Raw genomic sequence first — 14,074 nt, 5'->3', positions numbered from 1 at the left:
CATCTATGTCATGGACATCCTCTTGCCTTACTATTGATTTCTTGAATGTTTATCTTTTCTGTTTCCTGCAATGAAAGCCAATGACAGTTAAGCACTCTTCTCTTACCTATCCAGTAAGCTTTCCAATAGCCTTTTTTCCTTCCTGAGGAAAAAAAAAATCTAAAAAAATCTTAGGTACAATCTTAGGTACATATTGTTTCTTCTTTTGATTCTTTTCTAATACTGCTTTATTTTATTCTTCTTGAAAGAAGAAAGTGTGAAGTCATGGAATCTCCCCGTGAATTGAGCTTTGAGCTTTACAGAGCTCAATCTGATTTGCTTGTGCAGTGCCAAAAGCTCGAACTTGGAAACTGAACCTCCGCGGGAGTGCAGTGGACCAAGCATACAAAACTGAGAGAGCAACAAAACAGTACAAAACAGTAAAAAAAGTACTTCTTTCCCAGTTCCTCATATGAAAAATCAACCCATCCCCAAGCCCACTGTACGGCATGGTATTTTTGCTCCTACCTCCCTGAAAGCAGTTCGTTTTTTCCCCACTCTGGGGAATACTGAGTCACCCCCAGCTACCATCTAGCTGCATGGAGTTCAGTTTCACAAGCACATATCACTTCATTTATCTTTGATAGCTAGCAGCTGGAATTTGATTTTTGTAACTTGGCCAAATAGCTTGTGTTCATATTTCCTTAAACCAGTGTTTTTATAAGAAAAAATATCTACCTGAATAAAACCATATAGATGATCCATGAAAATTGATATAATTCCAACTGATGGCTTTAAATAGAAAAATTAAAGGGCATAACATAAGTGAAAAGGAATATATTTAGGTCTCAGGTTCTTACTCTTATGCTTGAAACTGTAAGGCTGATCCAGAATCTTCCCGGAGCCATGAATTTACATATACAAGGTTTAACCTTGAAATTTCTTTTGGAAAGTCTTATGTTTGAAGTGTGGCAAACCAGTAGTGAGGAGGAACTTTCTAAGAGAGAGGAGAGGCCCCTCTGCCACACTGCCATCTCCGAGTGCAAAGGACCCACACACAGAATAAAAGCAAGCCTAGGAGAAGCCACGGTGGCCCAGCCCGAGACACATGGATGTGGCACTAAGGGACATGGTTTAGCGCTAGGACTCAGTAGGTCAGGTTGATGGTTGGATGATCTTGAAGGTATTTTCCAACCTAGATGATTCTCCGATTGTATGACTGGAGAGAAAAAAGCCCTCCCAGTTCTAAGAGAGGCACTTTATACCCACTCATTCACATGGTTCTGAAGGAAAAGTCCCAAATACAAGGATCAACATAAACATTGTCCTGGACCACAACCTCAGCACCTCTCAAGTTCTTTGTGAAACCAAACTTACTGCGTGAGTTTCTGCATTTCTTCCTCTGACAAAATTCACCCTGAAATGAAATAGGATCTTTTGAAGCTAAAGGGGATTCCAGCCAAGAAATTGAGACAATGTTCATCAGCAAATTCTGACCCAAGACATTATTGAGCCTCTTAGGCCTGTGTTATACATCAGGAAAATTGTTTCCAGAGAGCCATTCTCCATAGCAGCCACAGTTTATTGCTCTCAATTTTGCCGCAAGCCAAGTCCATAAATGCATTTTAATTGATGTAATGGAAGAGTTGGATTTTTTTTTTTGAAAAAATAGATTATAATTCCTTTAATTTTGCTGAAATATTATTTCTGATACAATTTTAAATAGGATTCGTCTAGAAGGCTTTGCAATTTCTTAATTTTTAATGCTTACCACAAGCTGTTTGAGATGAGAGCTCTTTAAAAGTCAGAGCATCAATAAAAGCTGGCTGGCCCCTGATTAGCTCATTTTCTGCTAAAGCTGTGTTGCATTACCGACTGCAGGTGTGCGTATGTGTGTGCACCTGAATGTATGTGTGCATATGCATGTAAGTAAAAAAAATCATGAATAAAAAATCTGCTACTTGCCTGCTACTTTCTGTGCAGCTCGAGCACTTCTGCAATACCGAAAACACGAGTTTTTCTAGTGTGCGAGAGCAAGTAAGTGAACCTGCCTGACAGACAGGAAGCAAAATCTGTTTGTGAAGACAGACTGACAGTTCAAGAGCAGGGAAACGGGAAAGGGCTGATCCAGCCTCCCTTTCAACTTTGCTTAATAATGTTTTTTTCTCTTCTAAGAAATCAAAGATTATATTCACACAGGTAAAGGGCTTTTAAATTTGATTGTTTTAACTGAGCTTCTTCATGCAATTCTCCATTTGATTTAATTCTATTTAGTATGATAAATGCTTTTGAATCTGATTTTTTTTTTCATTTTCATGTATGAAAAATAGAGATGAAAGATTAGCTTCTGGCGACCTGCATCAAAATCTAATTTGGCTGGAAACGAAATGAATTTGGATTTAGCTGTATCTCCTGGATAGTTCTGCTGCAACAACAAATCTTCATAAAGTTAAGCTGTCTCTGCTCAGGGAGTGGAAGAGGTGCGTGTAGCTGAGTGGGGAGAAGCTGGCTGCCTGTGCCTGACTGTAGTCAATGCCATCAGATCCTCAAAATGTAAAGGAATTTAGGATTTTAAAGTAAGATTACTGTAGCAGCTTTTCATGGTTTAATTATTTTATATTGGAGGCTGTTGAATGATGCATTCGGTGAGCTGATTGCTTTTCAGAGAGCATTAAAAGATTTAGTCTCTCCCTATTTCAAACGTTTGGAAATGGTCGTGTTGGGATTGAAGGAAGCTGTGGAGCAAATCATGTCTCTCCTCCTACGCCAGCAGCTCGCTTCCTTGGTAGCTTGGGCCGTGTGGAAGGAATTGTGACAAAATGTAATTATTTTGGATTTAAGCTTTGTTGTAGCTCCGTCTGTGTTTTTTCTCTCAGCTGTGTAAAGGCAATATGCACCACTTGTCGGGGGTTTTAATCAGCGAGTGTTAGTGTGGTGCTTTCTGTCTGTGCTGCTGGTGTCGCTGGTCCTGCCCCGAAGAAGGGAGACAGCACTTGTCCCTGCGGGAGGGTATCCTCCAGGCTTGGGGTTGTTATATTCTGGGGTGAGCTCCAGGTCAGGGTAGTAAGGGCATGGAAATAACAATACAGGCAGCTGAAATGCCATCGTATGCTCTGCTCCCTTCCTTGCCATACGGTTGTGTGACTGCAACTATGGGAGCCGACGTCCACCCTCATTGACCCAAGCGAGGAAATACCCGAATATCACCCATCCCAAGAGCAACCAGTGCTTACCACATTGCACAGACTGCATGGAAGGTACTTACATTAAAATTAATTTATTTTGGAGAATGTGCAGGAGGAATACACACTCACAAACATCTCCTTGCATGCAGGTGATTTTGGCCGACCAGCCCTTCCCAAGGCATTGCCGGATGGCATTGCAGCTGGGTGCATCAGCAAAGCAGCTTTTCATCAGGATCATGGTGTCAAATAGATCAATCATTACCAAAAAGCCTTGAGAGTTTTCTCTTAAGGACCCACTCGCCAAGACCCCATATGTTTTGGAGCCAGAAACTGGGCTTGGTTCCTGTTTGAAAGGGCGATGTGCTGGGTCTGTCTGGGAGAGCCTGGATGCCAAGAGCCAGTTCCCCCAAGCTCAATGCCCGAGCAGGCTGATGGTGTCACAAAGCAGAAGCTGAGGTGGCATTTCCCTGCTTTCTGTTTTACAAATTAAGTTTCCAAGATGATTATTTTTTCTCACCCCGCGGGGTTTACCAGACTTGTCCGATCAGTGTTTGGGAGAGCGTCTGACAAAGCCCAGTAGCCCGACCAGCCTTTTGCAAACAAAGCAAAAAATCAATTGTCCTCTCTTGTTCCCTCAAAGTTAGCCCTAACTCCGAAATATATCCTTTGGTGGGCTGTCCCACGCTTCACCGAATACAGATATCCAATCCACTAGCATTTAGGGATAAGGAAAGAAGGAAATCCCCGGTGCTCTGCAGCTGTACTGCGTCATTCTGGTTCTTTTGAATTCTGATGTTGAAACTTCCTTAAATCCTCTTTTAGTGTGGATTTCACTTGCTAAGCCATAGTAAAATGGATAAACCTAATAATTTCTTTGAATTTGATTCCACTTGTACATTGTCTTTCCTAAGCAGCTTTCAGTGTCATGAAAACAATGGTCCAGTATGTATTTAATAGTTAACCTATATAATAGTTAATCTCATGACATTTCTCTTAATCTGAAGGAAAATACCCGGGACAATAATGCTGGCTGATAATATCAAACTGACGAGCAACAAAATAGCACCCACATTCTCAGTTGATGATGTGGCAAAGATCAAGAAATTCTGCAAAGCTCAGACTAAAGTAAGTTATAAATTGCACTAATACCAGCTAATGGATAATGAGATTCCATTCTAATGTTGGTAATGTGCAATGTAAGTGTTTGCTGTTTCTTAAATAGGATATCTTTGACCATTTAAGCAAGTCTTTAGCACCAAACATTCATGGCCATGAGTATATTAAAAAAGCCATTTTGTGTATGCTACTTCAGGGTAATGAGAAAGTTCTCAACAATGGGACATGCATTAAAGGAGACATCAATATCTTATTATTAGGTAAGAGCATGTAGAGTTAATAGTGCATTGATAAGTTATTTTATTATCCCCCCTCCTCATCATGCCAGTGTAGTTCTGTTATGCAATATTAGCAAGAAAATAAAAGCCAAACCAGTACAAAGACTCATTTTGTCTCATACAAGAATGTTTGTTAGTGTCTTAGGATCAATTTATTTTATCCTTGGGCACATTTTTACAATTATTTCTGTTTTGTCCCACACTTCCCTATTTACTTGACATCTGTTCTATGTTTCTAGCTAGTGTTGGCATGAAGTGCAATAGAGTCTAATCCTGCACTGTTTATTCGGGCAAGACACCCACTGCTTTCACGAATGGGCTTTGGTTTATTGCTCAAGTTGATGGAACTGTTCTGCTTCTGTCACTTGTAGGCACGTTGGCTGTTCAGTTGTGACTTCGTTTCTAAATGCTTTCTGTTCAGTACTCATAATTGAGTTACATTAACCTGACAATGCTAACTTGCTAACAGAGAAGCTCCTGGCAGATGTACTGGTTCCCTTGCAGAAATCAAGCTCTACTGAGATTCAATCAAATTTCTGAGAACTTGCTTTAAAAAGGGACAAACCTAAACCAATAATCCTCTATTTGAATACGCCCTTTCTCTCTTGAAGAGAACAACTTATATGCTGACATACTGGTAGCACTGACACAACTCTTCATCCACTCTGCACTACGTTTTAGCCGTGTTAGTACAGACAGAAATTGCCATGATCTGTTGTTACCCAATGACTTCATGTCAAAAGAGCTCACTGAGGGCCTGAATTACCTTGCCATGTCTCCAAAAATAGTGTGCACAGAGCCACATTTATAGACTGGCACCCAATGACATGCTGATCTGCCAGGCTTTGTAATCCAAAGAACTATCCAGTAAAGCTTAATAAAGCCAAAAGCTGCTCCCTTAATAAAACAGAGAGCTGGATTGGACAATGACATACCTCTTCAAAATTTGGAATGAGATCTTAAAGAAAAAAGAAGGTAAAAAATATTATTCTGTGAGGATTTTGAAGCAAGAATTTGAAGAAAGTATAGTTTTATAGAAAGCATTTCTCTCCGATTCATTGAGACAGCAGGATTTCTGAGGAAGTCTGTAGTATCTACCTGTATTGCAGTGATGTCTAGAGGGGTGGTAGCTATGTAAAAATAGTGTAGTAATATATATATTTATCCTTAAGAAAGCAGCTATGGTTCTTTTAAATATATGTTTACATTCTTGACCTTAGGAATGCCAGCTTCTCCTTCTTTCCTTTTTTTAGTATGAGGCCAAAGTGAGCGATTGTAATACTTATACTCCAGTAGTGTTGGTGTAACCTTATCACTAGCTAATACAAATTAGAAACTAATCAATGGTGCAAGACTTTCAAGTTTGCTAAGAATCAGGAGCATTCTGGGGAGGAAATGCTAGGAAAACAAACTAAAACTCTAAATACGAAGGATTTCTTATAAGAGCCTTTCAGCTTTGAGAACTTTAAGGCTCAAGCATGTGTCTCTGTAATACTTTGTCTACTTCCAATGGCCTGAACCTCTGGTTTTGGAGATCCTGGTGGAGCATGGCAGGCTCCTGCACCTGCAGTAATGAAAGGTGCTGATTTAATTTGCTTGCAATTTTCTCCTGTTCTGAAGTTCAGCTGGAGTTGAAAATTACACCTCATGACGTTTATATGTAGCCCGTTTTTTCAAATAACATATGAAATAAAAGGCTGCAATCTTTAAAAAAAAATGCACCAATGATGTTTTAAGTTATTAACAAGGTTTAAGTGACTGCTTTAAACTTCAGAAGTTTTGATCTTCATTAACTGAAAAACAGAAAAACTCTGCCACTTCTCAATATCCGTCTCAACATTCAGGTCTCACCTTATACTAATGATTTGCTTACAACATTTTCAGAGTCATGTTCCTCCTTGTACCAGGAAGGTGGTTAGAAACACTGAATAAAAACTACTTATGACAAATATCAAGTGGTAGCTTATCGATGCTTGCTGCCTTGATAACTGCATGCTGGCTGCATCAAACTCCTCTGGAGTTTGCAGGACCAGGGCTAGCATCTCCTGACCCATCAGCAGGGACAGAGCCACTGGCCATCGGGGTTTGGGGGCAAGGAGCAAACAGTGTTTCAGGGCCAGCCAGGGCTGTGTTCCTGGTCGTGCAGGCACCCCTGGGCTGAAAGGCATTGCTGGGGCAGCAAGGATCAGATGCACAATCAGGCGCTGGTACATTGCCTTTTCTCAATTCAATTTACTCTGAGCTCTTACATCTCCGAATAGTCCTGATTTAGCTGTCTTTCCAATAAATTGAGGAAACTGATTTCCCATTTCCCAGGGGCACTTGGGCAATTAATTGCAAAAATGCTTTGTAAGTGCAAGAACATTTATCTCATTCAAGTTCATTCCTCCCAGAGATTAGATGTCCCAAGATTTGAGTTTATCAGTGTTGCCATCATCAGCAAATGGTTGATGATTGCCCCTGACTCCCAGCTGAGAGGTCTGGGCCTGCATCCTGCAGTCCCTGACCATGATGCTCCTCCCACTCGTGTTTCTTTTGCACATCCATGGAGAGGAGTCGGGGCCTCAGCTTCTGGGACCCACAATATTTCCCTTTCCTTAATAGCTTCCTGTGTGTTTGCATAGGGCACGCTGGGTTGTTAAACATCACCGGAGCTTCAGGTTTGAAGATAAACAGCCCTGCTGCAGCTGGGACAAGACCTTTGGCAGCAGGAGTCCTGCTGATGTGTGGCTCCATCTGAGACTACCCAGGCCCTCAGGAGTTCGTGGTCTGTTTGCACACAGTAACTAATGGCGGGGGGAAAACATGCAAAAAATATTTTGACTTCATCAGTGCCTACTTACATTTCAAATGCTTGCAGCATTCAAAAGCTTGTGACAAAAGCCTAACATGGTGGGAAGGGAGGGCATGTTTGTTTCAATATTTAATGATATAAGGGAAATAAATGGTGTACTCATGGGTACCCCACAAGCTATTCAGCCGAAATTAATCATTCATGTATATGCTGAATAAAATGGTAGTATAGAAAGGATAGGATTTCTCTACTGCTTACAAGGCTACTCCATTTTTGCAGTGCTCTGAGACCAGTGTGCAAAAGGCTTTGACCCTGCAGCTGAGGGATGGTGACGAGCTTTGTGTTCCCCTTTAAGAGGTGATCTTCTCATGGCAAAATATTCCCTATATCGCTTCCACCGGCAGCAGGGGGTCCCCAGGAAGGCAGTTGACAGCAGCTGTAACTGCTGATTAAGAAACTGATGCTCAGCCTTGCATTTCCAAAGATAGCAAACTTTCTGTCTTTCGAGCTCTACAGCCCTCCTGTCGTGCGCCAGGCCCTGCACTGCTGGCTGCACGCTTGGCTCCTGCACTGTGGACCTGCCTTGGTGCCACCAGCGTGCCCATCCCTCCCTATGGAGATGCTGCCCAGGGAAAAGCTGAGATGCTGCTGCTGTAGGGTCGGGTTTGCTGGGCCCGAGGTGGTGGTGTTTCTGCCCCAAAGAAGGAAGGTTAGAGCTGGGCTCAGCCTCAGATGTCACCAGGCCAGACCTGGATGCTAACCTTGTTGGCTATTCTCTGGCAGTGTGTCCTTGGTATTTTGTGTAACAAAGCCTTGAAATAGTCCCAGTGCCACCCTATTAAGGAAGGTGAAAGGATTTTACAGCCAAAGAATAGAGAAAAAATGTCATTTTTAGCCCAGTCCTATTCCACCAGATCACTGAGATGCTGTGGGAAGCAAGACAGAAAGCAAATGTGTAAGTCCATCCGCAACCAGTCTGAGAGTGATCTGACACGCACTTAGAAAAGCAAGTGGCACCGCCATGTCTGGGCACCAGGGTGGGATTATAGTTAAATGAAGGCGTTTATACAACTCTGCTAGCACAAAGGGATTGGAGCTTGTTCGTCTGAATCCCAGCCTGCTCGTGTATTCAAAGCTGCTCTTGTGCTCATCCCGATCACCTTGGGGGAAAGAAAGGCAAATAAACCTCTGTTCCTCCTTTCTCCATAGTTCGGTTCAGAAGAACCTTTGAGGTTGCTGGGACTGCATTCAAAATGAACGCGTCTGTGGCAATTTGTATTTCTCAGAAATTCAAATTTGTTCCAAAGTTCAGGCTCCATTCTCGGGGGGAAGGCGACTGCACGCTGGTGCTCTGCCTGCCTTCCGTGGGCAGGGCTGTGGCAGCACGGGAGGGCTGTTGCCAACCTACCGGCCACGTAGGGTTGCTTGTGCGACCACTCAGGGACGTGGCCAAGAAAGCCACACAGCTCGGGGTCTGGCAAGGGGCCGTGGGTGTGGGATGGTGGCTTTTCCCCCACAGAGGGCAGATATTTATATCTGCCCCCTGCAGCAGCCTGTGGAGGAAAGGGCGCTCCTCAAGGACAGCAGAGCTGGCACCACGGGGTACCACCGTTGGCCTTCTCCTCGGCAGAGGCCTTGAAAGGTGTTATGCTTCCAAGTTTTTCTTCATTCTTGCAGCTTCCAGCAATGAAATATGTTTTTTGTGATGCTTGTGCCAGTGAAGCCTTCGAGCCATGGTGCTTGTAAGCATGAGAGGTGTGCATTGCTAGAAGCTAATGGAAATGGGCTTAAAATGGAGGTGCGTAGTGTCAATTGCTGTGAGGTGGGAACCTATGGAAGGTGGAGCAAACCGGTGGGCTCCTGAGCAGCAGGAACTGTTTGTGCTTCATGTTGCAACACAGCATCTGCTTGGGAGAAGTGGCCCATAAACTAACATGCAGTGACCCATAGTGGCGGGTTGCTATCTTAATTTTATCCTCTCCCTCTCCCTCTCCCTTTCTCTCTCTCTCTCTCTCTCTCTCCCTCCTTCTCTCTCTCTTTCAGAGCTCTTTTTCACTTAAGAAAAATCATATTTTCTTATCCCAGTGGCTTTTCTTTTTCCACATCCGTGCAATCACAGATGCCAAAGCTTAAGCATGATCACTATTCTTTCGGCCAAGGCAAATCTGCAGTTGTCGTAAGTGCCTGCAGAGATGACTCTTTAACCAGCTGAGATAATAGATACACTCATTTTCGGCTCCTCTCCTTAATTCCACCTTACCCAGACAAATCTTTGCTAATGAAGAAGGCATAAAAGTAGCAGCCTGACCTTTCCAAGTGGCAACAGAAACACTTACCACAATTAATAAAGTGAAGTTTACCAAACAGTGTAATAACTACTAGGCTTAATAAGCTAACAGCTTACTTAAACCAAACTGAAGTCCTGACGTTATTTTGTGTAACTCATCACTCTCTGTTCTGAATGAACAAACATCATTTACATGAGTGAAAGCTGCCGCCAAGCTCTGGTGTTCGCAACATGACAAGATGTATGAAAAAAAAAAAAAAAAGCACAGATGAAGAGGGAGACGTGTTGCTAACAGGATTTGATCCCCCCCCCCCCCCCCCGTCATAGACGACATGGATCCAGATGGTGCTAAAATAAAAAAAAAATCAAGGAAAAATGCACACACACAGAGCTCTAGCAGAGCAAGATGGCTGGTTCTAGTTACATGTTAGTAGCCTCTCAGCAGAAATGCTATCACTAAGATGTTAATCAAAATTTTCCATCAAATTGTTCAGAGATAAGATTCAAATCTGATAAAGAGCACACAACTACATTTTTCCCATGAGTATTTCACTGGAAGAGCAATAATGTTTATGTACTGTATGATTAAGCACTGCAACCTTGGGAAACAGTGAAGTTTGGTTTTGTTCTTTTAAGTTCCAGACATTCAAGTTAAACATCTTTGACGTTATTTTGTCTTCACAGGAGGTGAAGTCAAAGGCAGAGATCAAGCACGGAACATTTCATCCCAATTGGAGGGAATTTAGGAATTATGAGCAAGTGAAAATGAAAACCCGTCTGCAACCTTTTTGATACCAGTTACAGTGTGCTTGATGTAAGTAATGAACTTGACTGGGAAACCAAAATAAAACATGCATTTTTAAAAAGAAATAAGGAAGACAGAGAAAGAAGACACTGGAGATGGTTTTGAAGAATTTTAACACAAAGGAGACTGATCTGTGTGCGCTCCAGCAAATTATTAATTTGTGTGTGGGTGGGGTGATCAGTCTGAACTGGGGTGGTAATAGTTATTTTTACCCAGTTCATTCTGTTGATTCTCAGAAAGAAGAGAGGACAAGGATAGCAGCCACGTGGAATATGTCTGCTGCAAAGCATTCCTAATCTCCTTGCACAGAAGGAACTATTAAAGCTTGACTTTAACTCTCTCTGTTGTAATAAACTAGAATATAAAATTGAAAGAAGTGGGAAAATTAGATCATCATATATTTAATTTCTTCATAATTTCCAAACACAATCAGAGCATAATACAGATATTTTGCCATTACTGCATCAAATGCTACAAAAGTCTCTAAGCAACCACTCTAGACCTGAGAAACAGCAATTGACTGCACGACTATTCAGAAAAGGCAGGTTGTTTGGCAGTTGTCTTCTTTTGATACTTGACTATCTGTGCTACTGGCAGTAAAGACAGATAGATTGAAAGTACGGTCCAGGTAGACAGGAGACTTAAGATTATATTTAAGAAAATCAAAGCTATTTTAACAGACAGATAGAATCTGCATCTTAGGGTAAGTCCCTGAGCTCTAAGAGTGAAAAAATGGAGAAATACCAGTTCTCTGTTCTGATATCACAGGCAGTCTGCACCTAAAGAAAAGACACCTCCTGACTCCAGCCCTGCACACTGGAACCTTGCTAGAAGCCTGAAACTCCTAGCTGACATAACTTGTGTCTAGGATCAGCCCCTTTTTTTTGCATTTAGGCAGGGCAGTGCCAGCCAGAGCATTATGATTCAGTTATTTGCTACTTGTGCAAAAGCTAAACTGAGCAAGCCGATCCATCTGTGTGATGCAAATAGCACTGAAATTGGTCTGGTTTGCCTGTAACAGGAATAGGAGGCTGTGCATAATGTTTCGCATAGATATTAGGTAGTATGCCTAGATTTTCTGCAATTGAAACCTTTCTGAGGTTCTTGAAGAAAGACAAACGAGTAGATAGAGCAACTTACCTTTGCTTTTGTGTTTGTGTGTATGTATGCATGGTTTTTTTTTCCTCCAGACCTGAGCCACTGGCTAGAAATGTATGTATTTGTATATTTATTTATTTCTAAGCTCATGCTGTAACTCCTGATAGACTCCACACTGGGGGATGAGTCACACACACAGCTCAAAGTACAATGCACTCTGCTGGCTCTGGCTGTACTGTACTGACAGCCCAGAGCCCAGAGCAGGAGCAGCAGAGGAGAGCAGAGAAGCCACCATTCCTTTAAGCTGGGGTCTCTGCGAGGGGGTTCATCACTGGGTACCAGCTGAGACTGCACTTGAATGAGGAGCAAGGTATTCAGCTTGGGGCATCAACGTCTGCAGCTCAAATACATGATGGGAGCCCAACAGCAGACATTTACACAAGTTCTGATGGGTAGAGAGTGGAGTGTGTCTGCCTTGCGTGGCTCCAGGGACAATTCCTTCTTACAAATTTTAACTTGAATCATAAAAGTGTGGGAAGGATGGGAAAAAGAGGTGGAATTTTGTGGAGACTTAATGCTGGTGGGGTTTAGTACCATATTAGTATCTATCACCTCATTGATCTCATACAGAGAAACTTACAATAAAGATTCTGTGAAAATTTTGCTTTAGGAAAAATAAACTCCCAGTCTTTCTGCTACCTCATGACTGGCTCTCCAACTGGCCAACATAGTACCTGAGCATCATAGTATCTGAATATGCATGTCATCTGTAAATGGGTCATATGTATGTCTCCAAACTTAAGCTGTTACATTATAATAGACGCAGTCCTAGTAACCATGTAGGAAAAGTCTTGGTAAAGCACAGAAGTCAGTTCCAGAGGAGGGCATTATGACCTGGACTGATGAATCTTCTGTTTTTACAAGAGGTGACCTGTACTGGGATATGGCAACGTCAACAGTTAAATCACAAATCCAAGTAAAGCATCAGCTCCTAAAGAAGAGTCCAGCTGAACCACTTCATTTCCCAAACAACACGTATTTGTAACATCTCACTTCTTTTCTTCACAGAAAATGCCATCACTGTAAGTCAGTTGTGCTACAGCTTTTGTAAGAAATACTTCTGCGTTCAGGAACTTGAGCTAGTAGTAATATAACTTTTCTAATATACAAAGAAACGCAACAATGAATCTGATGCAGGACTTCCTGAGTAGTTTTTCTGCACTGGAAATAGAAAGAAAAAAATGTATTTTCCTTTTGAGTATTTTTAGACTTCTTTCTTTTTCACAAAAATCAGAGTCTGATTAAACCCTTAGCTCAGTTAATGACATTAATAAAAAGTCAGTCCTTTTTGGCTCTATGGAATCTGCACAGAAAAAAAAGTGAAAAGTGAGTTGTTATTATTTGGACTATGAGATTCAGTTTCAGCTTGTGCTCTTCACTGATTCCTTTCTGAAATGAATAAGCAGAAGATAAAAGTTTTGTTTTATTTTGTTTTTCCATTGAAGTTTACCATTTCAGGATATACTCTATGGAATTTGTATCTTAGACAGTGTGTTGTAATGTATTGTTCTATGTATTAAGCTTTCTTCTAATGACAGCACTAAAACATTTACAATTCAGGTAGTATTTATGCCACTTCATATAATTTGGATTCAAAAAAAAAATCAAACAATCTCTGCAGTCACAAATCCAGTGCTTCATGTTTGAAATGATGAAATGCTCACTGTTTATAATGCTAAGTATTTTAGCCAGGGTTGAATTTATGAACAGTCTCATTTGTGTCTTCTTAACTCCATGTAAATCTATGTGCATATCTTAATTGAAGGCACATTTGGAGAATTATTTGCATGAAAACTGCTGATGAAGACATGTCAAAATAGGAATGTTATTTTAAGACAGCTATAGTAGGGTATCTCCCTATCCAGGATGTTTGTCAGCTCTGACAAATCTTTGTTAATTTTGTCTGACTGTTTTCATGAATCTTTGGATTCCAACAAAAGCTAATAAAACCAGCTATGAAAGCTTAAAATATAACTACTTTTCATAGAATATTAATCAGAGGCCTAGAAAAGTAATGTCAGTACAGAACCATACACATTTGTTGCTTTGTATTGTGCAGTAGTGTTCAGAGGAAGACTAGCTCCATATATTTCCACATATTTGAACTGCTCTTGCCCAGAGTTAGGGTAAATTACACAATAAATGTTGTGATCATCATCATCCATTCTGGGGAATCAAAGTAGCTGCTGACCTTTAAATGTGAACATATTCACATACCAGTCTACCAACCATCTGGTGTGACCTGACATTTCTATCACTAGCACTCCTGTCTCTTGGAGTCCCCTCCAAACTGCTGCAAATGTGATGATCTTTGTCCATGGTGACTGTTATCTTACCCTGCAAATATCCTTGGAAAGAACAGTTTGCTTCCTCTGTCCCTTCCATTCCCAAGCCTTCTCTCTTCTCAAACCCCCACCTGAACTGCAGCCCACTCATCAGGGGTGCTAAGGGAGCCAACAAATTCAGCAGACC

This window comes from Anser brachyrhynchus (genome assembly GCF_964034855.1).
Source record: "Anser brachyrhynchus genome assembly, chromosome: 2".
NCBI classification, from domain to species: Eukaryota; Metazoa; Chordata; class Aves; order Anseriformes; family Anatidae; genus Anser; species Anser brachyrhynchus.
Note: the sequence above shows the minus strand (reverse complement) of the source record.